Raw genomic sequence first — 16,713 nt, 5'->3', positions numbered from 1 at the left:
GCGTTAGAGGGGATGAGCCAGAGCAGCAGGAAAGACATGCTGTATTGTGGCGCCAGCAATGAGATACCCACTGTCAAGTCTGTGCAATGGACCTGCCCAAGGGCTGCCTATGAGCACGGCTAAGGGGAGTCCGCGGCAATTTCCCAAGAGCCAGAAAAAGGGACAGGGCAGGGTTAGAAGGCAGAAGTGGCCCAGGGGTAAAATTTTTGATGCCAGGATGAGAGGGAAGCGAAAGGAGTTTGCACTGATGCCTCCTAACAGAGGAGACAGAGAGTGCCAGTGCAGGGCAGAGCACATGCTCTTGGAGAGTGTGGGATCTTGACTGTTTGGGGTACCACTCTAACAACAGCACGGTGCACTGTGAAGAAATGTGTATCACAGGGGCACCTGGGTGGCTCAGTGGGTTAAGCCTCTGCCTTCAGCTCAGGTAATGGTCTCAGGGTCCTGGGATCGAGCCCCGAGTCGGGCTCTCTGCTCAGCAGGGAGCCTGCTTCCCTTCCTCTCTCTCTCTCTGCCTGCCTCTCTGCCTACTTGTGATGTCTGTCTGTCAAATAACTAAATAAAATCTTTAAAAAAAAAAAGAAATGTATATCACAGACTTTTGTATAAAACAGCATCAAATGCAAAATTCCAGCTCTATCACTAATAGGTTCTAAAACCCTGCATGCATGACCTTTCTGGACCTCAGTCTCTTTATATGGAATATAGGCATAACCATATCCTTTAACTCATAGGGAAATGATGAAAAAGTAAATGGCAGAGGACACACACAGCATCTGGCTCCTAATGAATAAAGTTCCAGAAGGGTGGTATTTTCTTGACTTCTTGGTTAGAATTCCAAGTTAGGGAACTGTAGATAATCAAGGGACACAGTTATCAAAGCTGATATATCAAGCAAGGGCTCAGGGACACGAACAGCACCAAGGCAGAGGTGAAGGAAGACCTGAGCTGCCTTCGGGGCTCCTGGGGGTTAATTAAGGACGAGTGTGAATTCCCCATCCCCTCAGCCCCAGGCCAGGCTGGCCCCGGAGACTGGAGTAGGTTTGGGACAGGCAGGTCTGTACGCGTTCCAGCCGTCCGCCTCTGCGAGCCAGGGCCCGAGGGGAAGCAGCAGCAGCCTGCCTGCACGGTGCCACAGTGGGGTTCGGAGCAGAGAGCGGCTGCGAGCCTGCCGGGTGATTTACAGCCTTTAAATGGCTCTCCCCTTCTGCAAAACTCTTAATTTAATAGACAAACATCTTGGGATAAGGGCTCACTAGAGACGGAACTGATGGGATAAATGCCTGAAGATTAAAGACCCGAAGAGGGGCGAAGAGAACTCTGTTATGACAATGGGAAAGAACTTTCCAGCAGGTAGCCTCCCCATCCCTTCCCCCACACAACAAACATGAGACAAGTCGCCTACAAGAGGTGAGATATTCAATGTCAAGAGACAGACTCCAGGTCATTGGGCTTGAAAGGGACATTAGCTATTGCCTCAACCAGTGTGTCCCCACCTGAGCATCCTGCAAGTGAGGAACTGAGACCCAGACAGGTCCGAAGTCCACTCAAGGTGAGTTGTTAGTAAAGCTAGTACTAAGAGGGGCGCCTGGGTGGCTCAGTCATCAAGTGTCTGCCTTCGGCTCACGTCATGATCCCAAAGTCCTGGGATCAATCCCTTCATTGGGCTGCCTGTTCCTCGGGAAGCCTGCTTCTCCCTCTCCCACTCCCCCTGCTTGTGTTCCCTCTCTTGCTTTGTCTCCCTCTGTCAAATAAATAAATAAAATATTTTTTTAAAGGCAGTACTAAGATTTTTTTTTTATTTTATCCATTTATTTGACAGAGAAAGAGAGAGCACAAGCAGGCAGAGTAGCAGGCACAGGGAGAGGGAGAAGCAGGCTCCCCGCTGAGCAAAGAGCAGGACACAGGGCTCGATTCCAGGATCCTGGGATCATGACCTGAGCTGAAGGCAGTTGCTTAACCAACTGAGCCCCCCAGGAGCCCCTCCAGTACTAAGATTTTAATGTTCAGGCTTCTGTTCCATCCTTTGCAAACAGTAAACTCCTCGTTCTGTCCTGCACACTGCTGTACCCCTGGGGACTAGCAGAGGGCTGGACACAGAACAGGTCCTCCATAAGTACTTGAGGAAGAAATGGACTATGAATGGGGCTTTCAGGAGCATCCCCCGGAAATGCATCACTTTCCGCTCGGCAAGGTGCCTAAAGTAAGTGTCTGGGAGTTGACTGTCTCAGTCCTCTTCTCTTGAGGATTTGGCTTCCAGTCGGAATACCCCCACTTGCAACCAGCCCTTTGCTTCTTTCAGCGAGATCTCTCCCAGTCCTGGGATCCTTCCTGTAACACACACATCAGGCCCTGGCCTGAACATTGAAGGAGAAGAGCCAAAAGAGAGGGGACTGGCACAGGGAAGGCAGTGAGATGGAAGGTCATAAGGGGATCCCCTAAGTTGACTATGAAAAGAATGGGTATAGAATTGGAGGGTGATCCAAGGCCATGAACTTGCTGTTGTTAACTTGATTTTCCAATCCAAAATTGGTAAGGATGTAGACAACAGATAAAATAATATCAACATGGGCAGGTAGGATAGAACAAACAAGATTAGGAGAACTGGAGCATATCACTCATCATCAGGGAAATACAAATCAAAACCACAATGAGATACCACCTTACACCAGTTAGAACAGCTAAAATTAACCAGACAGAGAACAACAAATGTGGGTGAGGATGTGGAGAAAGGGGAACCTTCTTACACTGTTGTTGGGAATGCACACTGGTACAGCCATTCTGGAAAACAGTATGAAGATTCCTCAAGATGTTAAAAATAGAGCTACCCTACAACCCAGCAATTGCACTCTGGGTATTTACCTCAAAGATACAGATATGTTGAAAAGAAGGGGCATATGCACCCCAATGTTCATAGCAGCAGTGTCCACAATAGCCAAACTGTAGAAAGAGCTGAGATATCCTTCAAAAGATGAACAGATAAAGAAGCTGTGGTTCATACATACAATGGAATATTACTCAGCCATGAGGAAGGATGAATACCCACCATTTGCACTGACATGGATGGAACTGGAAGGGATTATGCTAAATGAAGTAAGTCAATCAGAGAAAGACAATTATCATATCGTTTCACTCATATGTGGAAGACAAGGAATAGCATAGAGGATGATAGGGGAAGGGAGGGAAAATTGAATGGGAAGACATCAGAGAGGGAGACAAACCATGAGAGGCTCTTGACTCTCAGAAACAAACTGAGAGTTGCAGAAAGGGAGGTGGGTGGGGGGACAGGGTAACTGGGTGGTGGGCATTAAGGAGGGTATGTGATGTGATGAGCACTGGGTATTATATGCAAGTAATGAATCACTGAACACTACACCAAAAACTAATGATGCCCTATATGTTGGCTATTGAATTTAAATTAAAAAAAATAATAAGATTAAGGGACCTGGAACCACTAAATATGTAGAAAATCCAGACCAGGCTCTTGGGAGAGGAATCTGAAGGCTCTAGCCCTGGCTCCCACAGGGTTATCTTTATTGGTCTTTAAGGAACGGTAGTTTGGGTCTTCATTTGACCACTCTCCCCTTGTATTTAATCATGAATTAACTATAGCCAGTGTTTCAAAATGTGTAAGAGGGTAGGAGAAACCTCTTCAAGTTTACTTACAGACAGTTGTGCACACCAGTAGCAGTGAAATACCAGGCTTTCAGTCCTGTGTCTAGTTTGGACTGTGTACATGACCTAGAGCAATCAATGTCATCTACATAAGATTCAGTTTTCTGTTTTATATAGTGCAGATGACCAACAAGAGTATCAGTGGGTTGTTGGAAGACTTTACTGAGATGTAGCACAATGCCTGGCCCACAGCAGGTGTTCAGTGGGAACTGAGTTAGCTAATATTATGTATGTGTGTTGAGGGGACGCTTTATTGTTGTCTGGAACTCCCTCATGCTCATCAAAACATTCTCAGAAGACCATCAATAGTAGCCAAAAGCATGGACCTACTCCAGGGAAAATGTTTTATGTACCTCTAAGAGTGGTTGGTTTCATTTTGAACACTGCTACACTTTCCAGCTTTTGACTTCCCTTGAGAATTGAATTTATCTTTACAACTTTGTGTTCCCTCTCCTCAACCTTTGTGTGGTGGATCCTCTTATTTTTTCTGTGTATTTTCTTTGATTTTTTTTTTCAAAGTTAGATGTGGCAGACCTGTCCCATGGTTTCATTTACCTGATAAGTGGTAGATAGGTATTACGTGCTAGATGTATCCCTTATGTACTTACAGTGTCTTATCTTTATGTCCTACAGTACTTTTTGAAGTGAAAAAAAGGTAGTAAAAATAACCCAGGTTATCACCATTTCATATAAAAACTTCATTCTTAATCTCAATTTGTAATATGTCAACTAAGAGCGGGAGTACATGGTAGGTTTATTGATCAAAACTTTGCATGTCATGAAGTTCAGAGGAATAGTCAATAATAGGTTGAGTAATAATCACGATTTAACAACTTCTTGGCAAGTGAAAATATTGGGTTGGTTCTAAAGAAAGAAAATTAAATATGGGCAAAAATGAGCCCAAAACCCCAACTCTATAAATACAGGATGAAGAAGACATGGTTTAAGGAAAAAAAAAAAAGATAGGTTAAAAGTGTGAGGTTGTATTTCTATTTAAGCACAGCATGAGTCAGTAGTGAACTTTGATTGGAACAAAATATGCTAATGTTATTACAGGCTGAGCTAAGAGTAGTTTCACACTCAGTGGAGGAAATTGAAAACTCCACCCTACTTAACCTTGGTCCAACCACATCTGCGATCTTGAGTTCAACTTCAATTTAGACTCAGTGATGACAAACCAGAGTGTGGGCAGAAGAAGGAGAGGAAGAAAAAATTAAGATCCACAGAATACTTAAGAGAACTTCAGATTCTTAATCTGGAGAAAGGAAATTGTGGGAGAAGTAACTTGGTAGCTATCAAGAAACATCTGAACACCTCCTCAGGAAGATACTGAAAATTAGGATAGTACAATAGATGTAAATTGCAGGAAGACACAGATTCGCTCCACATGCGGAATAACTTCCTAAAAATTAAAGCTTCTTGCTTAAGCAATTAGCTGCCTTATCTGTTCACCAGCCTTGATCAGTCACACACAGGGTAACCATCAAAACCATCTGCTGTTGCAGAGGATGTTAGGTGTCACAGAGGATGTTGAAGAGGGTGTTGGGTGTGATAGAAGGTGTTGAACAGCGTTGTATAAAGTCGAAGTCCACATCTGAGACATCTTATATGCATGACAAATATTTGTTGAATGAAGAGTGAACAGCTAGCTAAATTGCTTCTTTGAATAACTTATATGATTAATTTTTCAAAAAGCAAATTTTCACTAGCTTGGAGAGATGGATTTTGAGAGGATTGACTGCAGTTTTAAAATTGGAAGAGAGATGGGTAAAGGAGAGTGGTTGCTCGCCAAAGTTGAGGACATGAGATATGCCATGAAGTTGGAAAGTATTAATACCAATTATATACTCACCGAGAGCACTGAAGAATGCTCAAGGCACTCAGCCCCATGATTCGGGATCTAAAAATTACCAACAAAAGTGAGATGAGAAGATGCTATTACTATTACGGTCCCCACTTAACAGAGGATCTAACTAAAGCTCAGGAAGGGCAATGGATTGGCTGTGGGTGTTTGTTTTGTTTGTTGTTTGTTTATTAGAATTAGGTTTTAAAGACAAGATTTTTTTTTAGTCCAAATCATAAATGTTTTTAACTGTATCACACTAATATGGGACTAATAAGTAGAGTACACATAAGAAAGTAGAGTGGTTATTACTTTAAAAGTAGTATAGGCTGAAAATATAAGTAATTTCAGGACCTGTCTTTAATAAAAAAAAATAATAATAATAATAATAAAAATGAAGTACCATTCCAAGCAAGAAAAGCTGAGAAACCATAAGGGGAAAAAATGAAGGAACTTTGTAAAGAAAGACATTTAAAGCATATCCGTGCTGGGTGGAGAGCAGAACTAGGAGGGGGGCTGATTTCTGGTGTGCTTGTTCCTTCCGGGACTTGATGTGGCTAAGCATACAATGAGATTGGAAGGAAGGGGAGGAGAGAATGATGCTTCCTTTGGGAGCCAGGCATTATTGCTTTGCTGTGGTGAACAGGTAGTTTTGAAAATTACACACTACAGTGGCAGGTAATTTATTTTTTATAAATTGTGAGTCCTGAGTTGAAACTGAGAGGGGGGGAAAAAACTGTATCTGAAATGATTAGGAAGGAGTAAAATGGGCTCCTCTGCATGTGGCCAGGGTGATTAGTATCCAGGGTTACCTGGAGGGGGCAATGTACACACTGCTCTGAGGAGCCAAACATGTCCTTGGCCAAGAGCTTACCTGGAGATGGTTTATGCCCGAATCCCCAGATGTGGCCAGTCCCTCACTCTGCTCCCTTACCGTTTCTAAACCCATTACTGTAACACACATCACAATTTATTATAATTACGCCTCTCTTTGCTTGCCTGTTCTGCTTCACTGGAAGAACCAGCACTCAGCCTCAGTAAGCTCTGGAGATAGAACATTGGCGAAGACCAACATTGTGCAGGATTGTTAGTGCTTGAAAAAATGAACTGTGAAAATGAATCCCTAACATTACAGAGACACTGAAACCCAGAGAAGAGAACTAAAGGCCTAGGGAAATCAGGGACAACGATCACAAGCACTGTGGCATGGTACAGTGGGGAGTAACGTGACCTTACCCTCTTGGAGCTTGCCAACTAGTGGAGAACATAGACATTAAATCAGTAATGCAAATCATCATCCCAAATGTGCAAAATGCTGCCGTCAGAGTTTTGTGTGGTGTGGGAAGGTTTCACGTGGGCTTAGAGAGTCAGGTAATTCTTCCTGATGGCACACAGTCTGTTACTGGCAAAGCCAAGTCTAGTTCCCAAATCTACTTATTATCATGGAGTTATTTCTTCCTTATATTTTTTGCAATGATATTTTGAAGTTTTGTTTGCCCTAGACTAGGGGTTCCTTAGAATCTGTGGCCCGTAGGTCTCTCTGAAGATCTGATGAAAGCTATGAACTATCATTGAAAAGGTACAAAGGGGTGCCTGCCTGGCTCAGTTGAAGGAATGTGCTACTCTTGATCTTAGGGTTGTGGGTTCAAGCCCCACGTTGGGCATAGAGCCTACTTAAAATATATTTTTTTAAAAAACGGAAATTTAAAATATACATGTATACCCAAATGGTAGAATTTGGATAGAATTTGGGGGACCATCTCTGAACCCTGAATTCCTGCTCTGAATTCAGGTTCTGAGCTCTTTCCTAGGTAATTTCATTTAATCCTAGCTCTCCTTTCTTTGGGATCTTTCCCAACCTGGATTTTCAGTTCAGTTATCTTCCTTGCAATCCAGATGTCCGGGCGGTTATCTGCTGGGCATCTCCCTGATGGTTCCACTAGGTTGTTCTACAATTAGGATGTAGCAGAAACTGTACTCGGTGACAAATTATTTGTACAGCGATTGGGGTTGACAGTGGCATCAGGAACCTCAGAGACCAGATTTATGGTGATCAAAATCTCAGTTCACAGCTGGAAATGGCTAATAGAGAGTCATAAAAATGTGTCTGGTTCTCAGAAAAAAAAAAAAAAAACAACTAAGAAAGAAATGTCAAGGTAAGAATTATTAGAGGATAAGTGGTAGGTTAAGCTCTAAATTTGACTGATATCTCCCCTGAAGAGTATAGAACGGGAAGAGAAGGGGAAGGGAAGAAATATGGAGGGAAAGGAAGAAAAGAGGAAAAGGGGGAAAGAGGGAAAAAAGTAAGCCAGTCAGTTGAAGGAAAAGAGAGAAGATCAAAGAGGATCATGGAGGAAACATCAATATTTCACAAAGTCAGTAAAGGATGAAGGAACTTTGCAGGAACCTGAGAATCTCTAGGAAGAAAATCCATGTTTCCAGGAGGAAGTTCTCAGCACCCGATGGCATAGACATCATACAAGACAAGAAGCTCAAAGTAGACCCTGTGTTTTTTAATTAGGAGATGGTTGGAACACTTGGCAGGGAAATACAAATGGACTTTTGGGAGAGGAGACCGAATTTATTAGGCTGCAGAATTCATGGAAGATCAGAATGCAGCCACAATCAAGGGAGAGAATGTCTTTTCATGACTCATCTTTGAAGGACTCAAGAAAGAGCAAGTGAGAGAGGGACAACACGGCACCAGGCACAGCAATTGTGGGAGAGACGTCTTTACTGAGAGGAAGGTGAGGGTCACAATATACAGTCGACATGTCGGAAATAGAGGGCACAGCTGATGAAATAAAGTTGGCTAAGAGAAGCAAAGAGATTCACAGATGAGGAGCACAAGGTAAAATCTCCAGTGATACGGGATCCTGGAGCAGGAGATAAGGCAGACAGCAAGCCCAGATGCCCTTCCTTTTTCAAGTAAGACAGGGAAGCGGTGAATGGAAAGGGCTTGTTGCTGAGATCCACTTGTTGCTGAGATCTGCATGTTGTCTGAAGGTCAAAAGCCGCCTTGCCTGCTTCCCTACTTTCTCTTTATGGCAGCCGGTTTTCTCTGGGGTCTATCAATGCCTTTTGCGGTAGAGGGATTAGAAGTCATGGGGCTAGTTTTTAAATAGCCCTGCAGTCTGTCTGAGACACTGACTCACCATGAACTCAACCTTTTTAGAATACAACCTTTAAAGAAACTTTAAGCATTGGACATCAAAAACAAGGGGAAAAAATGTTTTCCCTAATGTTATTTGCAAATGTCATTGTAGGGCTGAGGAGTCTAGCTGGGAAACTGTGAACCCTGTTTCACTTGCCATGGCCCACGCAGATATGTGAAGAACAGGCAACCTTCTGGAACCTTCCAACAGCGCTCCATGGGGATGAATGGGCCATGATTTCAGGCCCTGCATTTGCTGACACTTCCAGTCTCATTCGAGCAAAGGGAGACAGGGCGTGGCAGCCTCCAAAGTCTCTTTCAACCCAAAGAAAGATTCTCTAAGACTTGAAATCATAAAATGTTACTAGGAACCCAAAGTTTCCATTAAGTGGCACATTTAGCTATGAATCATATTGCACAGGATGAAGAAGGGGAAAAAAAATGAAGGGATAGAACCCTGGGCAAGAAAAAAAAAATACGTGCAGATGTTTTATCCTGAGTTCATCTTTTCCAGGAAAGTACAGCCCTTTTTCAAAGCCCTCAGCACAGAGATAGCCTGCCACGTGTCACTGACTCACAGGGGCAGATCAAAGCTATTCTTACATCCGTCCCTCAACTTGACCTGAGAAATAAAGAAAGCTGAAGGCAAAAGGGGTAAGTACATAAAGGATCCGGCAGTGACAGTAGAACAAAACGCAGTGGAGACAACCCACAGAAACTTGCAGATACATTTTTGGGTTTGTTTTGTTTTTTGTTTTTGTTGTTGTTGTTGTTGTTTGTTTATTGTTGTTTGTTGTTTTTGTTGTTGTTTTGGTTTGTTTATATTTGCCATCATTCCAGGCAGGGGTCAGTGGGGGATGCATGCGGTACCTCACTTCCTCTTTGCGGGGCAGTCTTCCACCACTCTTCCTTCCTCTGTAGGAAGATTTGTGAATAGGTTCATGGGGCTGGGAATCAGCTGTCTGAAGGTTTAGTTTTGAAAGCCGATTTTGCAGCATCGTAAACCCAGTGGTCTTGGGCCACACAACCCTGAAATTTTCGTCTTGCTCATTATTCAAATTGGAATAAGATCTATTGACCTTGCAGTATAATTTTAAAACTGTATAGTCTATGAGAAATTAGCAGATATCAGAACCTGCTGGACCTGGGCTTGAATTCTACCATATTTTCCTAATCCATTCCTTGGGATTATTTCATTTCTTATCTGTTGCTCTCACATCTCTGGTACCTCTTCCCCCACTTCCCACTCTTTGCTCAGACTTTGCTACCTATTTCACTAGAAAATCCATGAGAATATCTACCAGCCTACTAGGTTTGTGCCCATACCCTTGGCTTTCCCTCTTATTACTATAGATCAATTGTTCATATTTTTATCTAAGATGGATCTGTTCACTTCTGCCTCTAGATGCCACCCCTGCTTTTCTTCTACCCCCAATCCAACTTCTGCTCAAAGTCACTGCTCTTATAATCTGGAAATCATCCTGATTTCTGAAAATTGTATTTCCCTCCTCTGGAAAATCTTACTAATTAATATAAGAAATGAAACAGTATCTCCCATGGTTCAGAAAATTCCCTAGACACCAGGCCCACCTACACATGCCGTTTTGTAGTAAAGGGCAACTCTTTGTTTCCAGTTCTTCAAAGCATAACTCTGGGCTCATCCTTTCTTCCTCACATTCTCCATCCAATTCATCAGCAAACTTCCCTGACTCTCCTTCGAAATATATCCAAGATGCAAAACACTTCTCACAACTTCTGGTATTGTTGGCTTCAAAGATGATGCAAAGAACCACCCACCAAATAATGTGGTTTGCCTACTGCAATATTGTAATTTATAAGAAATATATATTTGGCCATTCAGTTAAACAAAATACGTTTATCATATATATTTGTTCTTTCTCCACAGTTTCTGACTCACAGCTCCACAAACTCTTGGGATTCCTTGAGAGATAAGAGCATCGGGAGCATCTTTTTTTATATTTGGTCTCTAGTCCTCAGTTCCTGAAATCATTTCAAAGCCATAAATGTGAAATGGGTGTCTTGTTATCTACAAGGAGCCCCTTTTTACCACAACTGGGTTTATGTTAATGAGGTGACTTTGGGATGCACTTTAGAATGGGGGCTGTTTGCCAGGGGATCTGACCATGAATTTGGAGAGGTTTGGAACTTGCAGTCCCATTTCCTGATTTCCAGGGAGACAAGAGGGGCTGGAGTTTGAATCAATCACCAATGGCCAACGATGTAGTCAATCATGCCGATGTAATGAAACCTCCATAAAACCCGAAAAGGTTAGGCTCCTGAGAGCTTCACAGTTGGTGAATGCATGAAAATTTAGAGCTGGTGGTTCACTCTTTCCACATTCCTTGCCCTATGCATCTCTTCCCTCTGGCTATTCCTGAGTTAGATCCTTTTATAATAAACTGCTGATCTGGTGAGTAAACAGGTTTACTGAGTTCTGTGAGCAACTCGAGCTAAGTAATTAAACACAAGGAAGGGATTGTGGGAACCTCTGATCTATAGCCAGTGGTGAGAAGCTTGGGTGGTAACCTAGGCTTGCAATTGGTGTCCTAACTTGGAGAGGGTTAGCTGGAACCTCTAATTTGTAGCTTGTTGGTCAGAACCACAGGTAACAACCTGGACTGATGACTGGTGTCTGAAATGTAGTGGCAGGTGATCTCGTGGGACTAGAGCCCTTAACCTGTGGAATTTGATGCTATCTTATGATGGAGAGTGTCAGAATTGAGTTGAATTACAGGACACCCAGCTTGGTGCTGTGGAAACTCCTCCCCACCACACACACATTGGAACTGGGTGAAGAACCCAAAAGACTTAGTTTCTATAGAAACTAGAAAGGGCAAAGAAATGGATTCTTTACCATAGAATCTCTATAAAGAAACACAGCCTTGCCAACTCCTTGATTTTAGCACAGGGAGACCCATTTCCAACTTCTGACTTCCAGAAGCATAAAATAATGAATCTGTGTTGTGTCAGCCACTTAAGTTTGTGGTAATTTGCTAAAACAATGGAAACAAATATAATTACTATTTGGCCACAAAGTAGAGGTGATAAGAAGATCTGCCTGCAACATTTGTGGGGTTCATAGTGAGATTAGAGATCTAGGTTCTTGGCCTGAAGTCCACCTTTCTTCTCTTTTTGCCCAAGCTCTTCCTTACATCAAGAGGGCCCCTATGTTCTTATGTGAGAAAAACCCAGCCCACAGGTCTATCCCTACAGTCAGTTGTTGGACATAGAGGGATGACACGAGCCTCAGAATTCATGCTCAAGAAGACAGATCCATGGACAAGGCCTTACTAAGAGACTTGGAGCTGTCCCCACAGATCATTCTGGGCTACTGGGTTCCTGACACAAGGTCTGAAACTTGGGCTGTCTGCTCCCAGTGAGCATACTCTTTTGGTTCCATAAAGCCCTCAAGCCTCTTTTCCCCAAAGAAGAGGCAGAAGTGACTTCCAAATACCAGTCTCAGTAGATCTTTTTTTTTTTTTTTTTTTTTTTTTTTGATGATACAAATGTTGTACATCCGAGTTGGCATATGTGGCTCGTGAGCACCTGGAATGTGGCCAGTGTGACTGCAGAACTGAATTTTCAGTTTTATTTACTTTACTTAATTAATCAACTCAAATCTAAATAGCCCCATGTGGCAAGTGGCTACTATGTTAGAGAGCACAGTTCTAAATCATGGGGTCCTGGACAGAGTTGCTAGTTCACCAGGCTCTGCTGATGGTAAAGGGCATGAGAAGGAAGAAAAAAAGGGTGGGGAAGAGTTTTCTTTTTTACCTTTAAAAAAACCATGAGAGACTGTGGACTCTGAAAAACAATCTGAGGGTTTTGGAGGGGAGGAGGGTAGGGGTTGGGTGAGCCTGGTGGTGGGTATTATGGAGGGCACGTACTACATGGAGCACTGGGTGTGGTGCATAAACAATGAATGCTGGAACACCAAAAAGAAATAAAAAATTAAAAATAAACATTTATTGTCCAAGGAGTAAAGGAAATCAGTTTTTCATTCAGGATCTGTTAGGAATTCTGCTGTTTTCCATTTTGATCCTTTTGCACCTTCTGTCCTTGTCTCTAGGTATATACTCCCAGCCCTGGGGACTAAACTCAAGGTTACTATCTCAGCTAGCCTTTGCCGTGTAACAAGTCACCCCCAAGTGTAGTGGCTTAAAACAACGCTTTTGCTCATTATTCTGCCAGTTGTCAGTTTGGGGCAGACTTAGCTGGATGGTTTCCTGTGGTCTTGACCAGAGTTAATCATGTGTCTGGTCTGTGTTAACACAGTTTGAAATGGCCTCTGCTGGGATAACTCCCCTTTGCCCCAGGTGCTCCCCTATTCTTCATTGGGCCAGCATGTTCACTTAGTGGTCAGCTGCCAGGAGAACACATGGAAGCCCCACAGCCTCTTGAAACCTAGGCTCATACACAAAGGAACAAGTCGCATTATAAAGATGGGATATGGAGGCTTTAAGAATTGTGGACATTTTTGATAATCTATCTCATTCACCTCCTGTTGAGAGTTTTCCAGTCCTTCCCACAATCCCAGGCTCAGCAGGACGTCCTGCGCTTTTCCCTGTACATGAAACACTTGGACTCGATATCTACCCTCTCACTTAATTTACACCAAACTTGGGGCACCTGGGTGGCTCAGTCAGTTACGCATCCGACTCTTGATTTCGGCTCAGGTCATGCATGATCTCAAGATCATGATATCAAGCCCAGAGTCGGGCTCTGCACTGAGTGTAGAGCCTGCTTAAGATTCTCTCTCTCCTTTTTCCCCTCCCCTCCCCTCCACTCACTCATGCTCTCTCTCCAAAAAAAAAAAAAAGGAAGTGTACCAAATTTCATAAATTAGGTAGCTTTATGATTATTACCCCAATTGAAAAATGAGGAAGGTAAGGACAAGAAACTTCCTAAATTCATACAACTACTCCTAGCAGTAGTAGGAGGCAGGGCTTGCACAGTCTGACTGCAAATCGGAGTTTCTCAGTCTGGGTACGACTGACGTTTTGGATGAGATGATTCTTTGCTGTGGAGAGCTGTCCTGAGTACTGTAGGATATTTAGTGGGATTCCTAGCCTCTACCGCATGGATGCCAGTAACTTAACCTCCAGTTGTGATGACCAAAAATAGCTCTAGACATTGCCAAATGTCCCAGTGTGGGCAAAAACCACCTCTGGTTGAAAACCACCACTCTAAATCTGCAATACCCTCTTTCCCTTAGTGAGGGAGGTGATTCTTATTAAAAGCCCACCAATCCTCTATCCATGCGTTTAGTCTGGGGCCGAACTAGGGCAGAGGTGGGAGCTGGAACCATTCTTCCAGTAGGCTCCTCTCAGAACTCCCTCCTCAGCATTACCCTTGTCTCTTTCCAGTGGCTTTGAATTTCTCATTATAAAGTCAGCATCCTCTACCAGGTTACAGTCTGTGAGAACCAGCCAGCTCTCCCAGGACATGAAAAGATGGCCTCAGAGCAGGCTAAAGAGAAAGCTCCAAGTTGGAATGGCTTTGCCGTCGTGGCAGGGAGCTAAATATTTCATCTTCATAAAATAAACATAGATCGTCTCATCATGAAATATACATAAAAATGTTTAAACATGTTAATTATTAAACCAATATTGATTCATATTGGATGAGGCATTAAGGGAAAATTAGCTAATGTATTTAATATCTCCTCCACAGTTGACTAGTATCAGAATTCATCATATCTAACCACCAATAATCATAAAAGTGGCAGGCGATATTTATGACCAGGGGTGAGTGAGTGCTGGGCAGGAAGTGACAGGGATGGAGAAAATATGGGGATCTAGAAGACAGAGCTTTCAGCTTTCACAACCCACCCCTTGAATTTCAGACATCAATCACTGGGTGGAGTCACATTATCAAAGTTTGATAAACCTTTCATATTGGCACAGTTACTGAATATCACTGGGACCTGGATCCCCTCTCAAAAATGAAATGAGGTGGCAGATAGAATTGTGGAGGTAGAAGGAGAATGGGAATAGGGCTTAAAAACCCTGGGTTAGAATTGTTTCACTGACTTGTTACAGCTTTAGGCTCAACTTACTCATCTGTAAAATGGGGCAATAATATCCAGTGGATGACATTTTCCTCTTGTTATCTGGGATGTTTTAATCTTATCTTACTAACTGGTTTTCAAACCCGTCAAGGGAAAAGAACATACCCCCCAAATTTTTTTTCCCCCGTGTCCTAAAAGTAGGCTACTGTACTCACTTAAAACCCTGCTCTGGAATCAGAACATCTGGATTTGAATTCCAGATCTTGAGTAAGTTATTTCTTTCTTGGTGCCTCTATTTCCCCATCTGTAATTTATTTACCTCACAAACCTGCTACAAATACAAACTGTTAAGTACAGGAAGTGGTAAGAACATCACAGGTGGGGACCACGAGAGGCTTGATGGAGGTTACTGACTGATGCTCCTAGAGCAGGGACAAAGAACGAAACAGCTGGCAAGTATTCATTGAGATTCCAATGGATTTTTTAAAGTGAGTGATTCATGAACCGTAAATTGGAAATACCTTTACCAGCCACCGTAGGTAACTACAGCATCTACATAAGCCAGCCTGTAATGCAAACTGCGTCACTGATAAGGGACAAATTTTGGGAAGGGGCTCAGCCTGTCATGTCTCCAAATTTGGTGACTTCCACCTCCCCCAGGCCCTGGTGCTAGGAAGGGAGCATTTCTCCCTCGTGTGAAGACGTGTTTGAGAAGAGCCGTCAAGAACCCCACTTTTGCCATCAACACTCTTCACCTCTGAGACCCAGTTTCCTCATTTGTGAAAAAGAGATAAAAAGATCTAACATACAGGTTCATTTTGAGAACAAAGGAAAACAGAAACCTTAACACAGCCCCTTTTTTGCCAGTTTAGATATATCACATATTGGATTTCCTAAATTTTGAGGTCTATCCTTTTCTCCCCCACACTTTAAACAGATCTGAAATTAGGATGTCTTACAATTGACATAGACATTAATGTAGTGATTCTCTCCTTTTCCCAAGGGGCTCTTAATAAATCAGTAGTGTGTCTTATAATTGGAAATGTCGTCAAAAAGAATGTCTTCAAAAAGAGGGAAAGCAGTATTATTATGCATCTCACCACAACTGAGTACACCCTCCTGAGAAACAGGGCTGCTGCATCCCGAATCAGCTACTCTGGGGTCAGGTAGTTGTTAATAAATGAAAAAAAAAAAGTAGGTGACACCTTGATGTGTTCACTCTCTTTTATCCCTCCCCTGCAGCGAGGTGTCTTGCCTTTTTATGGAATATTCCTCAGCTCCAAGGTGGGGGGAAATGGCAGACACATGGTTATTTCCCAAACACGTTTTCCTTAGATGCTCTTTGTCATCTGGGAAAAGTTGATGAGAAACGGCTTCACGTTCTGTTTCAGGACCCGTCAAACTCGGGAGACTGGAAACCTCTCCAGGAGCATTTTCTCGGTGACCAGATGTTACACAGCTGCATTGCAAATTGTCGTCAGAACTCAAAAGACAAGGGAAGAGAGGATTGTTGGAGCCACGAAGGCATATGACACAGTAAACGGTGCATTTAATTTCGACTTAATGGGAGAGATAGCGTGCATTAGATAAATACCATCTGATCATTAAAAACATATTTATGGAAGTATAGCAACTTTGTCAGGGATGTGTGACTAATCACACCGAGCTGTGAGTCCTCAAAAACATATTTGTCTTAATCGACTGGTGTTTAGTTTGGATTATTGACTGTTAAATCAAAATAGAAGTTTTCACTTGAGATTTTGCGTTTCATTTGTGACTGATTCGTCTTCATCAGATACCCGTACCACATACCCAGTTGGCCCATAAAAGGCCCGCTCTCCCAGAATTGTAGAATTTCCATGTTGGGAAATTTCTCAGAAGTCCAACCTCCTCCAGCTCTTTTCGGGGCACAGGGTATCATCTGGTTTGAATTGCAATTATATTTTCTGAATAAATGTAGTATCACCACGCTGGGGAAAATTTGGAAAAAGAAACAGGAAAAAATGTCAG

The 16,713-nt window shown here is 42.8% G+C and overlaps 1 long non-coding RNA gene across 1 annotated transcript; it reads left to right on the top strand.

The window, feature by feature from the left end:
- Positions 1-1,388: 1,388 nt before the first annotated feature.
- Positions 1,389-16,464, top strand: LOC125084009 (uncharacterized). The gene is made up of 3 exons (XR_007122435.1): positions 1,389-1,552; positions 9,187-9,326; positions 16,095-16,464. It is a non-coding gene; the product is annotated as an uncharacterized LOC125084009 (long non-coding RNA).
- The last annotated feature ends 249 nt before the right edge of the window (positions 16,465-16,713 follow it).

Source organism: Lutra lutra, chromosome 13, assembly GCF_902655055.1.
Source record: "Lutra lutra chromosome 13, mLutLut1.2, whole genome shotgun sequence".
In the NCBI taxonomy this organism is placed as follows: domain Eukaryota; kingdom Metazoa; phylum Chordata; class Mammalia; order Carnivora; family Mustelidae; genus Lutra; species Lutra lutra.
Note: the sequence above shows the minus strand (reverse complement) of the source record. Positions and strands in the feature narration are given on the sequence as shown.